The sequence below is a fragment of the Sturnira hondurensis genome, unplaced genomic scaffold (assembly GCF_014824575.4).
Source record: "Sturnira hondurensis isolate 20B ecotype Veracruz unplaced genomic scaffold, ASM1482457v3 Scaffold0007406, whole genome shotgun sequence".
NCBI lineage: Eukaryota > Metazoa > Chordata > Mammalia > Chiroptera > Phyllostomidae > Sturnira > Sturnira hondurensis.
Genome location: NW_028080037.1, coordinates 3,627,983 through 3,640,103, shown reverse-complemented (window position 1 = coordinate 3,640,103; position 12,121 = coordinate 3,627,983).

Below are 12,121 nucleotides of genomic sequence, written 5' to 3'. Positions count from 1 at the left end.
TACCCGCCGGCCCCCTTGGTGTGTGCAGCCCGTGCGCACCCTCGGTTCAGGTCTTTCGTCTTTCTGGCTCCAGGTGGGTGGGCTCGGCCCGCTGCCTCATCACCTCACCCCTGTCCGCAATCCCTTCCCCCCCAGGGTCCCCTGGTCCCTCGGTGGTCTTTGTCTGGGGCGCCTGTCAGGCAGCTGTTTCTCTCTGGAGAGAGAATCGCCTCTCCCTAGAGGCAGCTGCTTCCCACATGCTCTGCGGTAGGTGAACCCCGCTGCCTCTGGCTCCTTAGCCTTGCCTTTGCAGAGTGTCCCTCAGCTGGAGCCTGGTGGGGACTGGGTTCGCAGGGATGCCCGGGCGGCAGCAGGCCCGGGGTGTGGGCTCGGTGCCCGGTCGCCTCACATGTTAAAGATGTTCCCCAGGTCTGAACCCCCGGGTACGGGGGGAAGGGCTGAGAGGCGAACACGTTGGTGTGCCCGGTGCAGCAGCTGCCTCGTCCCGGCCTCTCCGGGGGGCCTGGTGGTCGGAGGGGCCCCGGGAGCAGCCCGAGGTCCTCCGCTGGGTCAGGAGCCCGTTTTCTCTTCCTTCTGAGGACGAGGCGCTCCCGGCTCACCGCCCAGGGCTGTTTCCCTGTCCAGGCTGTGGGAGTCGGCCTTGGAGACCGAAAAGGGAGTTTTTTTATATTGGTTTTTGGCTTTGCCTCTGTGTGTGTGCGCGCATGTGTGTGTGTGTGGCTGGCATTTTATTTTTGTGAAATTCCTCTTCAATCATGTAGTGAAATTCAGCTACATCTCCCGGTTCAACTCTTGGTCCCACAGCCGACCATAGGTGTCACTAATTTGAGAAATTCTCTCCTACATTTCTGAGCAGAGGCTGCTGCTGTCGAGAACGGGGGTTGTGGGGGGTTGGGAGATGCTGACGTTTTCTACATTTCCGCGGAGTTACGTCCTGCAGGTGGACGGCCTGAGGGCTCCCTGGGACACAGGGCCGGGCTAAGTGCCCGTGGTGGCGCCGGAACGCAGCCGCGCCCCCCCCCCACGCCTGCCGCGCCACCTGCCAGTCCTCACGGCCCAGAAAGGGGGCTGCCGCTCGCTCACTCTGTAACCCGCAGCCGGCACGCCCGTCATCCCTTCTCCAGGTTTCTGTTCACTGTGTGAGCTCGGCCGCTGTGCCCGGCTCCTTCAGGAGACATGCTGCCCGGGGGCCTGAGAACCAGAGCCCAGGGGTCAGAGGCCGCCCCAGGCCCGTGCCCCCAGGGCGGCCCCTTCACCCGCTGTCGAGAAGCACGTTGCCACCAGCTGTACTCAACACTACAATGCAGTTTGAAAACTATATTTGCATCTGAGACAATAAAAGTTCATATTTTGGTTTTTTGGAAAAGCCTGTGGTGTGTGGTCTTCTGTGCTGCCCTGTCGCGCTGAGGGGAGTGATGGGGAAAGGAGACCAGGACAGAGCGCTGCCGCGGCTGCTCCCTCGCGGCTGCTCCCTCGCTGCAGCCTCGGGGGAGGGGTGCAGCCTGGACTGGAGGCGTTGGGGGAGGGGGGGCCTGGGGTGGGCAGAGGTCTTGAGGGTGCATCCAGGAAGGCAGTGCTCCACAAGGGAGGCCTCCGACCAAAGGGCCGGGGACCTGGCCGGCAGACGGAGCTCAGCAGAGCTGGCGCAAACTGCCCATCTCCACCCCTGCGACGCAGGCAGACAGCACCGCACTCAAAGCGGAGGTCAGCATCCACGTGGCGACACTGGCCCTGCGCCGAACGTGTCCTTTGGTGGCCCTGGGCGGCCATGGCCTCCCTGTCACCCCATGAGCCCAATCCCCTGGGCAAAGAATGGGGGTGGGGGGTGACATGCTAAGACGAACCCTGCAGACTGCTGGCCCCCGAACAGAGCTGCAGCCTGTTTCACTGACCAGTGGCCAGGCCAGGGTGTCTCCACCGAAACTCGTCTGGTCGGGCCCCACGCCTCCCCAAGGAAAACACCAAACAAGGCTGGGGCCCAGGGGTCGGGGCCCCTGGAGTGAGGGGGTGGTCCGTGCACCCCTCTGGGCCAAGCGGCAGATGTCTGCCCGGCTCCTGGTTGGGTTCCATGTTGCGTAAGGAGGGCACATGGGGCGCAGTGTGGAGGAGGCGGCAGAGCCTGGACAGCCTGGGCGTGGGGGGGCAGTCAGGGGCCCATCCCACTCTTCCTCCAGGCCTGGGCCCCCACAGGCCCTCCCCACCTCAGGGCAGTCCTCAGGTTGATGGTGTGGTGGCTCCCACTTTCCAGAGGAAGAAACCATCCAGGTGAGGCTACGGGTCTGTGGAAAGCCCGAGGGGCCATTTTTCATTTTGTTTTTTATCTCTCCAGGCCCCAAACCCAGACACGACCCTGATGTCCTCCCCTCCCCAAACTCCAAGCCCTGCCCAGTTTGCCCTCTAAATGTCTCCCAAGGACACTGCCCTCTCTGCCACCCCCGCCACCATTACCGGAGTCCCACATCGCCCTCATCACTCAACCAGTGCCCGTGAGGGTGCCCTTCCCCTGTTCTGCCTCACAGCCTCACAGTGCGTGTGAGCTCGGGAAGGTGCACAGCTAGTCCTGGCTCCCCGCCCCCCGCCCCAGGAGGTGGGGGGTGGGACCCCGGCCAGGCCTCAGGTGTCGGGATATGAGGGGGCAAGCAAATACAGGTGTCGGACAAGGTTTCGAGGTCAGCTCCTACGATTACTTATTTAACATAAAAAGTCAACTTTTGTAATTCGGTCATTAGGTTTCGATTTGGTAAGGAGTCTACATGGTGTTTGAAAGCGTCTCATCGCGGCTGTGGACGGGGCTCGACAGAACAGAGCTCACGTCCGGCGTCTCCATTTGGCACGTCAGGGTCTAAATTTAGCCTCTTGGGGCTGGTGTGATGGCGCTCGCCCTAGATTTCCATACAAGCGCACTTGTATCTTTCTTATTTCAGAAAATCTGCAGTGTGCACAGAAGTAGAGCCGTGTCGTGAGCCCCTGTGACCCGGCGTGCATTTTATCAGCGGTAACGGAGGGCCGGCCTTGTCTTACAGGCACCGCACCCCTGCGCCCTGGACCCTGGGGCCAACCCCAGGCCCCGTGAGGATCACGGGTAGTACCTCGGGGTTCTGCACAGAGCTGCATACGTGCCTGCCATTTCGGCCGCTTACAGGCTCCGGAAGGGCTCATGCAAAGCTCAGAGTCACACAGTTCGCGAGAAATCTGGGGAATGAGGTGTCCTGATTGATCAGATTTTCTGTTTCACTGAGTTATTAGCTTGAAAACCCTTAATGTTTGAAACCGGGGAAAAGCTTTCTCAGATAAGCGTCCGCTTTCCTCCCTCAATGGGTGAGATGCTGCCAACCCTCTAATCTCGTGATCTAGTCTGACTGATGCTCGCCCCTGGGGAAGCGGCCCCACCACCCGTTGTTTCCATGACAACTTTGCGGTGGGCCTGGGGCCCAGTGCACAGGAGGTGGAAGTCTTTCCCACCAGCCCCAGAAAAAGCCCGGAGTCCAGCCCCTTGGTGTCTCCCCAGGCCTCAGCCTCCCCCCCGCCAGCACCTGCCAGGCATTCACCCCATCTCCCCTCTCCCCGGTCTTCCATCAAGGAGTGCTGAGTTCAAACTTGGCTCAGGGAACACAACAGGGACTATACTGGGGACCCGATGAAGTCTGTCACTGATGGGGTCGGCACGGATGCATTAGGAGGGGCGGGAACTGGTCCTGGGGATGGGGTGGGGGGTGGGGGGTCAGGGACATCCCCATCCATGGTGGGTGGCACCCGAGCCAGAAGCCAGCAGGACAAACAGGGTTAGCCCGGCAAAGCGGGGCAAGACCCACCTTTCCACCGGCAGGCAGGTTACAAATCTGTGCACCGCCTGCCAGTCTCCCAGCTGTGGTCTCTCTTCCGTCTCTATAAGTTTTCTCCTCTTCCATGTGACTCATTCCTCTCCACTCACAGGTTTCCCTCTCAAGTCTCGCCGCTGCGGGCCAGCCCTGCGGTAACGCTCAGTCTGCGTGTGGGGAAACCCATTCTTCCCCGCCCACACCCTCTGCATCTGCCGAGCCAGGCCCTGCACAGCACCGCCTGCCCCCCAGCCCCAGCTTAGAGCGCAAACTCCGACTTGCTGCCCGAAGTCCCTCGGTGCAGCCTCCACGTCCACCACCTGCCCACTGCCCAGCCGCTGGCCCCAGGCCACTGCCACCGCAGTGACCCACACCATGCCACCGCCTGGCCTGGGGGGGCTGTGTCCATCATCTCCAGGGAGCCTGAGTCAGCGGCTTTTAAAAAAAGACCTTTGGGGGCCCTGGCTGGCGTAGCTCAGTGGATTGAGCGCGGGCCTGCGAACCAGACGATCGCGGTTCGATTCCCAGCCAGGGCACATGCCTGGGTTGCAGGCCGGTTCCTTGCAGGCTAACTACCAGCAGGGGACGCACAAAAAGGCAACCATACAGTGATGTTTCTCTCCCTCTCTCCTTCCCATCTAAAGATATATAAATAAATAAAATCTTAAAAAAAAAAAGACCTTTGGGACATAGGGTGCCCTTCCCCGGCAGAAACTTCCAGTGACTTCCCATTGCATTGAGACCCAAATCCAACCTCCTCGCCTTCGGGCTCCTGATGCCTTGGGCGAGCGGCTGCCTCTCTGCCCTACCCTCGCCCCACTCCCAACAAATCGCACCTTCTCCAAGTTTCTGCCAAGACCACCCCCCTTCTTAAGACCCTGGAGTCGTTGGGACCCGCTGCCCCCTTCCCATTCGTCAGCTCCCACACTGTGACTCCTTTCTCCGAAGTGCCTCAGGCTGTGGCCACGAGCCCCAGCTGGTCCCCGTCAGCACTGAGTTGTGTCCCGACAGAGCCCCACAAGCTCTGGTCTGAACCGGTCGGGAAAGGGCGTTGCCTTCCCTAACACCCACCCCTTCTGCAAAAGTCTGCCTTCCTGCCCTGACTGCTGCGGCTCAGTGGGTTGAGTGCCGGCCTGCAAACCGAAAGGTCGCTGGTTCGAGTCCCAATCGGGACACTACTGTGCCCGAAACCTGCCAGCCCATCCACCACCCGGGCCGCTCCCAGCCAGTGACCGTGTGTGTGTGTGTGTGTGTGTGTGTGTGTGTGTGTGTGTGTGTGTGGCGGGGGAGGGGGGGCGCTGAGGCCAGCTCGTTCCTCTGACGGGTGACTTTGAGGGCCCCTGACAGCTTTGACGGCCTCTCTGGAAAAAGCACTTTGGTACCGGGTGGTACCGCCAGCCCTCCTTCCTTCCCTGTGCCCTTCCCCTCGGAGCAGACCCTCCAGGATGGGCCAGCACTGTGGCCCCTCCCTCTTCTCACACCCTCCCCACCTCCTGGAGCAGGCTTAGCGCTGACAAAACCTTCCCAGGGGACCTCCACCCGGGGGTGGAGACGCAAGCTGACCTAGGTCCGTCCTGCTCTTGTTTCCTTGCTCGTTTAGGGTGTTGCAGCTGAAGCTGTTTCGAACACAAACTGTGTGGGTCCCGTCCAAGGGGGCCCCGTAGGAAACCACATTCCTGGAGGATCCCAGGAGGGCCTTACCCAGTGAGGGACTTCTAGGAGTGGGCGAACGGCCTTCCTCCGACAGCCTCGTTGTTCCCGACTCACCGCTCGTAAAACCACTGTGATCTGTCGGCCAGAAAACAGGACCCTCTGCTTAGTCGCCTGTTTTGGTTCCAAGTGACGCTGAGCAGAGGTTCACGTTCGGCGGCTACTTGATATCTCTTATTTTATATTACAACTTCTGTCTCCCTCCTCCTCCTTCCATTCCTCTCTTCTCTCTCTCATTATCTGATTCTCTTCCATTTCTTTTTTACTTTTCCTCTACCGTCTTAATTCTCCAGACTAGAAAAATAACATTGCTTAAACAATGTTTGTCTAGCCCTGGCTGGTGTAGCTCAGCTCAGTGCTGGTGTAGCACTGGTGGATTGAGTGCGGGTCTGCGAACCACACAATCGCGGTTCGATTCCCAGTCAGGGCACATGCCTGGGTTGCAGGCCAGTTCCCAGCAGGGGACTCACGAGAGGCAACCATACATTGATATTTCTCTCCTTCTCTCCTTCCCTTCCTCTCTAAAGATAAATAAATAAAACCTTTAAAACAACAACAACAACAAACAAAAACAAATGTTTGTCTAGGGCCCTAGGGCCCTGGCTGGTGTAGCTCAGTGGATTGAGTACAGGCCTGCAAACCAAACAACCACGGTTCAATTCCCAGTCAGGGCCCATACATCTGTTGCAGGCCAGTTCCCAGTGGGGGACGCACGAGAGGCAAACATACATTGATGTTTCTCTCCTTCTCTCCTTCCCTTCCCCTCTAAAGATAAATAAATAAAATCTTAAAATTTTGTCTAACCCTGGCTAGTGTCTCAGTAGATTGAGTGCTGTGACCAAAGGATCACAGGTTCAATTCCCAGTCAGGCCACATGCCTGGGTTGCAGGCCAGATCCCCAGTAGGGGGCGTGAGAGAGGCAACCACACATTGATGTTTCTCTCCCTCTCTTTCTCCCGCCCTTCTCTTCTCTTAAAAAAAAAATTCTCACAGCTTTGTATTCCCTGTTCTTCCTTTATAAACTGGGCAAATTTCAGCTGTTACTCGATCACGTAAGTAAATCATGTCCTGTATTAGTTTTTGCTTCTCTGTGGCCCTTGCTTATTGGTTTACTAGTTTTCCTTCACTCTCCCGAGTACATGGCACTTGAATTTTAAAAGTCATTATGATGAAGTGTTTTGATCACATGATACGCCGTGGACATTGCTCGGGGGCGGGGGGGAGATGCTAAGTGTATCACAAAATGCCAACAGGTGCTTTTAGCTTTTTGCCTCTTTCTTAGTTTTGTCAGGTTATCACCGAAAGAGTCCTTGTCAGCCTAGCTCCAGGCAACTTGGGATTTGTCGCCGTGATCAGGTCTGGGCGTCTCTGCCCCTGCATTGCCGCCTTCAGGAAAGGTGAGGACGAATTGTGTTTTTTTCCTCTCCCATAATAGCGGTCTTGATTTAAAGGTGTGCTTCCGGCCCTCCTCGCGGATGGTCTTTGAGAATACGATGCCCGGCGGGAGCCCGACAAAAAGGCTACCCAGCGTGTGGTTTCTTTTAAAGTAGGAAACGTCCGGAACAGGTAGATCCACACAGACAGGCAGCAGGTCGGTGGGGGTCAGAGACGAAGGGGAGGGGCGTCGGGGGTGACTGCTGGTGGGTCCGGGTTTCTTCTGGGGGAGATGGAAATGCTCGGGAGTTCGTGGCAACGGCGGCACAGCTGTGTCAATACGAAAAAGGACATCGAATTGAACCCTGGAAGCGGGGGGACTTTGAGGCATGTAGATTTATGTCACTAAAGCTGTTACAAGTGCAGACTGCAAGGCCCGCCTGGACCTGCTGTGTCCACATCTTGGTGTAAAGCCGGGAGTCTGCCCTTCGCCCAGACATCCCAGCAGGACCGGCGACAATACGTCCCAGGGCCCAGTGCGCACAGAGGGGTAGGGCTGCTTCTTCAAGAACTGTTAACTTTCAGGACAGTGACAACAGAGCGTGAGAGCCTGCCTGGGGCCCTTCTGAAAGTGGGGCCCTGGGTGACCGCCGGGGCACAGGCCCCCGAGGCGGGCCCTGCAGCCCCCCACCCCCACCCCCACCGATGAGGGCTTGGGACGCAGGTCTGTCCCCAAAGGAAGGGGCCTGGTTAACAGATAAGCCTCTTCGTCGGAGAAGCTGTAGGTAGATTTGCTGGGAACACGAGACAAGAAATCAAGCACTTCAGAAGGTTTCCTCCCCCGGCAGGGTGCTCAGAGGTGGTTTTAGTCAGAACCGTGGAGCTGCGTCCCCAAAGCCAGGCGCTGAGTCATCTGTGGACTTTTCAGGACGCTGCCGCCCGCTCGGCAGGAGGGCCTGGGCCACCGTTGGCTGCGTGCCCTGGGCGCTCTGGCTGCTGCAAGGGCTCATGACAGGGGGCGGGGGGGGGGGTGGCGGTCTCCGGCGGGGGCGGGGGCTTGGCAGCCACCCAGAGCCCAGTCCCTGCTGCCAGCTGCCTCTATGGCCAGGAACTGGCCTCCATCCGTCCCCGCTGTCCACGTCACCAGCCCCTGCGCCATGGTGGTGTTGCCATGGTTACGTGCTGTGACACAGGAAACAGATGTTCCCTCTCTGCCCCTGGCTCCTCACGTGGAGCTGCTGAAAGCCTCGGACGATTTCCAGGGTGACGGGGGTGTCTTTGGTCCTCACGAAGTGACTCTCAGCGGACTGCCCAGCTGTCTTCAGGGTGGAGGCTGGTCACCAGCAAGACCAAGCCCAATCAGAAGCTTGGCACTTTCAGCCTGCCTTGCGTGGCTCAGTGGGTCGGGCATTATCCTGCAAAGCAAAAGGTTGCCGGTTCGATCCCAGGTCAAGCCGTGCTGCACCCCAGTTGGGGTGCGTGCGTGAGGCGGCCAATTGTTGTGTGTTTCTCACATCGCTATTTCGCCCACTTTCCTTCTCCCTCCCTTCCTCTGTCTTTAAAAATCTTTTAAAAGGGGGAAGAAAGAACACCTCTCCTATGAGGAGGGAGTGGAGGTTGAGTTAATGACCGACCGCACCTGAGTGATGATCCCGCCACCACCCAAGGCTCTGAATTACGGGGCTCGAAGAGCTTCTGGGCTGGTGAAGGCGTCCAGGTGCCAGGGGCGGGGCACGGCCCCGCTGCTTGGGGGGGGGCAGGGCTCCCGCTGTGGGGACCTTCCCGACCTCGCCCTGGGTGCGGCTTCATCCGGCTGTGTGTCCGCTGTGCGTCTCTCTGTATCCGTCTCACGTCCTTCGTGATAAACCAGGAATGTGAGGAAACGGGTCCCTGACTTCTGTGAATGCTCTTGCAAGTGTGGGTGACTTGGGGACCTGTGACCAGCGTCTGAAGTTGGAGGGGCAGTCCGGTGGCACTGAGCCCCAGTCCCTCCCGTGGGGTCTGCACCAGCTCCGGGCAGCCGGTGCCAGGCCTGGTGGACTTGTGGGGCACCCGGGCTGCGTCCCCAGAGACCTGGAGGACCGCGTGCCGGGGAGCCACCTCGTGTGGTGTTGGAAATGCTCCGAGTGGAGGCGCGTCTTCCTGCCCGGGCCTGCATCCCGCCTGCAAGGCAGGCTCCCAGCTGGAGGCGCGCTCTGCTTCGTACCGAACCTGAGCCCCAGACTGTTCGCCTGTCATTCTCATACAAACACAAAGGCCTCGTTGACCTCATCAAGGGAGGGGCTAATCAGCACAGCGTGACTTTTTCAGAGCACAACATGACAGACATGTCTCCCTCTCCGGCTCTCCATCACCTGAAGAAATGCATGCTGGGAAAACAGGTTCAGGTAGCTGCTCAGCTGGCTCGTGTCCTGCAGTCAATGAAAGTGTCACCTGTGGGGTTATCTTCTCAACGGGGTAGAAGTCATTTTGCACCTTATTAATTTCCCACAATCCACAGACTGCGGCACCTAATGGGTGACAAGCTGTGCCAAGGCCCTGGCTGGGCAGCTCATTTGGCTGGAGCATCGTGCCCGTGGGTCCAGGTTGCGGGTTCCATCCCCAGTCAGGTCAGAGACAAGGAGTGCATGCCAGTGTTTCTCTCTGTCCTTCCTCTCTCTAAAATCAACCCATAAAAATAAAATAAAACATCAAGCCCGAGTCCCATTCCGAGACGGGTGCCGGCTGACAGAGCTCCCTCTGGGGTGCTCCTTAGAGCTCCTAAGCAGCTCGCTGGCCCCGTGTGGCTGCTGTGTCTCAGGGACGGAACTGTTCAATGTTTTATTTTAAAATATATTTTCACATAGAGACATGCACGCCACAGAGGGCAGAGTCCTCACACACCCTCCAGGCGTCTCACACCCTCCAGGTTGTGGAGACGGACGTCTTGCACAACCCTGGTGCACTGATCAAAACTGAGAAATGGGCACCAGGCCGGTCTACCTGTGGATCTCCACCAGTTCTCCCGCAAATGTCCTTTTTAGGGGCCCCTCCAAGACTGCACGCTGACCCCGGTCCCCAGTCCCTCCGCCCTCCCCTGGTCGTCCTGTGGGAGAGCACCAGTCAGGGATTTGGTAGAACGTCCCCAACCTGGTCCCGTCTGAAGTTTCCAGGAGCGCCCAGGCTTGTAGGTTTGGGGGAGAGTCCCACAGAGGGGAGGGAGGGGCCCTCCCTGTCACACCCTGGCTGGGTCGTCCCTCAGGTCTGGTGGCGATTCTGCCTTCCTCCTCCTCTTCCTCCTCCGTGGGTGAATTAGAATTCTTCAAGGAGTCCTCGTTCCCTCTCCTGCACTTATTTGTTTATGTTACTACAGACTAGTGGGTATTTATTTTATTCTTTGGAAGGCGAAATGGTATCCTGTTACCTAATTTCCCAATTCTGAATAATTTTCTAGTAATAGGAAAAGTGTTCTAATATTGGCCAAAGAGAGGACAACTGTCCACCAGAGGGGGTGTTTGTGGACACCTTGACCAAAGCACTGTCTGTAAACAATGGACAGTGGAGATTGCGATGTTTGGGGACGTCAAATCCTGGTGTGGGACTTGGGGCAGAAATCCCCATGACAGTGAAACCGAGAAGAATTCTGAGGCTGAACCTCCCATCTCTGAGTCCTAACCTCCTTCCTCTCGTACAAGAGCTCGGAGGAGCCGATCTGTTGCTTTGGGCCTCAGTTTCCCCCAAAGTGAGGTGAAGAAGAAAGTTCCGGACAGCTCAAGGCCAGTGATCCACTGGGCTTAAGCGTGTGTGGGAATCGCCTGGAAGTTTGACTCAAGAACAGACCGCAGGCTGCACCCCGGAACGGCCTGACGCACTCGGTCTGGGGCGGGGCCCACGGACTCGTAGTTCTAACCCGTTGCCAGGATCACTGCCCCCACTGACCCGGAGAGCAGGGACCCCGCTTGGAGACCCGCGATCCAGATGACTTCTAAGACCCCATGAATGGCCCCGGGCTCAGCAAACACCCAAGTGGGGGGAGCTTGGCCCCCGGGACACCAAGGGGGGTGAGCTGCAGGCGCTGGCCCCCATGGGAGCCGGACCAGGAAGGGCCCTGCCTGCCCTGTGCCGACCACGGGGCGAATGCCCCTAAGGCCGGTTGCTGCCGGGGGAGGGATGCGGGGGACAGAGTGCTGAAAAGACAGCTGGATTCTGGGTCCCACCCCCTAACAGTTTGTGGCCCTGAGGCAGTGACCGCATGGCTTTGGCTTCAGTTTCTCCACTGACAGGAAGAGGACAGCGGTGGTACTTCCACGGCCGGGCATGAGGGAAATGCCTGGAAAACGGTCGTCACTGCCAGAATCGCCGCCATGTGCTGCCGAGCCCGTCCGGTGGGGACAGATGACAGTAGACACAGTGTCTGTTTCCACTGCGTGTCCCCTGCTCCCTCGGCCGCACACCCCCAGCCCAGACTCCCATCACTAATCTTAGCTGCCCATCACAACACCCAAATCAAATGAGAAAAATTCAAAATAATTTATTAAATAGGTTCTCCGGGCTCCTTTGAGGAGCATTAACAACTCCCAGTACAATAAATACCAATAAGTTAACACAGTTCCCACCCCCACAAGGGTGTTAGGGGATAATTAATAAATAAGACTGAGGTCTGCAGAAGCAGACCCCTCATAAATACCAAGACTCACAACAATGACACAGCTTGAAATCTGTTCCAAGTTCACTCACACATTCATATCTCGGCTCTCCCGGGGCCGGTCCGTGGGGCTTCCCTGAGCTCATTCATTGGAATAATTTCATAATTCGCAGTGGAGTGGCCACGCTCGGCGGCCACTCGTCGGTTTTTTTAGGGCTTCACGCAGGTTCACCGCGTCAGGAGGCGCAGGCTCCCCGGGGGGGCCTCTGAGGGCCGGGCGCGGTGATCACAACAACTCCAAGCACAAGGAAAGCTCTCGTAGAACAGCCGAGACGAACCGTTTGCGCTCAAAGCTGTTGGAAGGCACTGCAGGCACCGGAACCTCGGGGCTTTGTTTACATAGGACTTTGATTTTGACCAGCTGCTGTATGGCGTCCTCGATGACAGTGGAGCCGTGGACAAATGGTCTGATGGCCTTGACGTAAGGCAGGATGGCGGAGCTGTTGACGCAGCTCAGCTGGCAGCAGGGGGTGAGAGGCGGCAGCTGGTAGGAGGCAGGGAGTCCCACCTCGAAGCTCGGCTGGCAGCAGGGGGT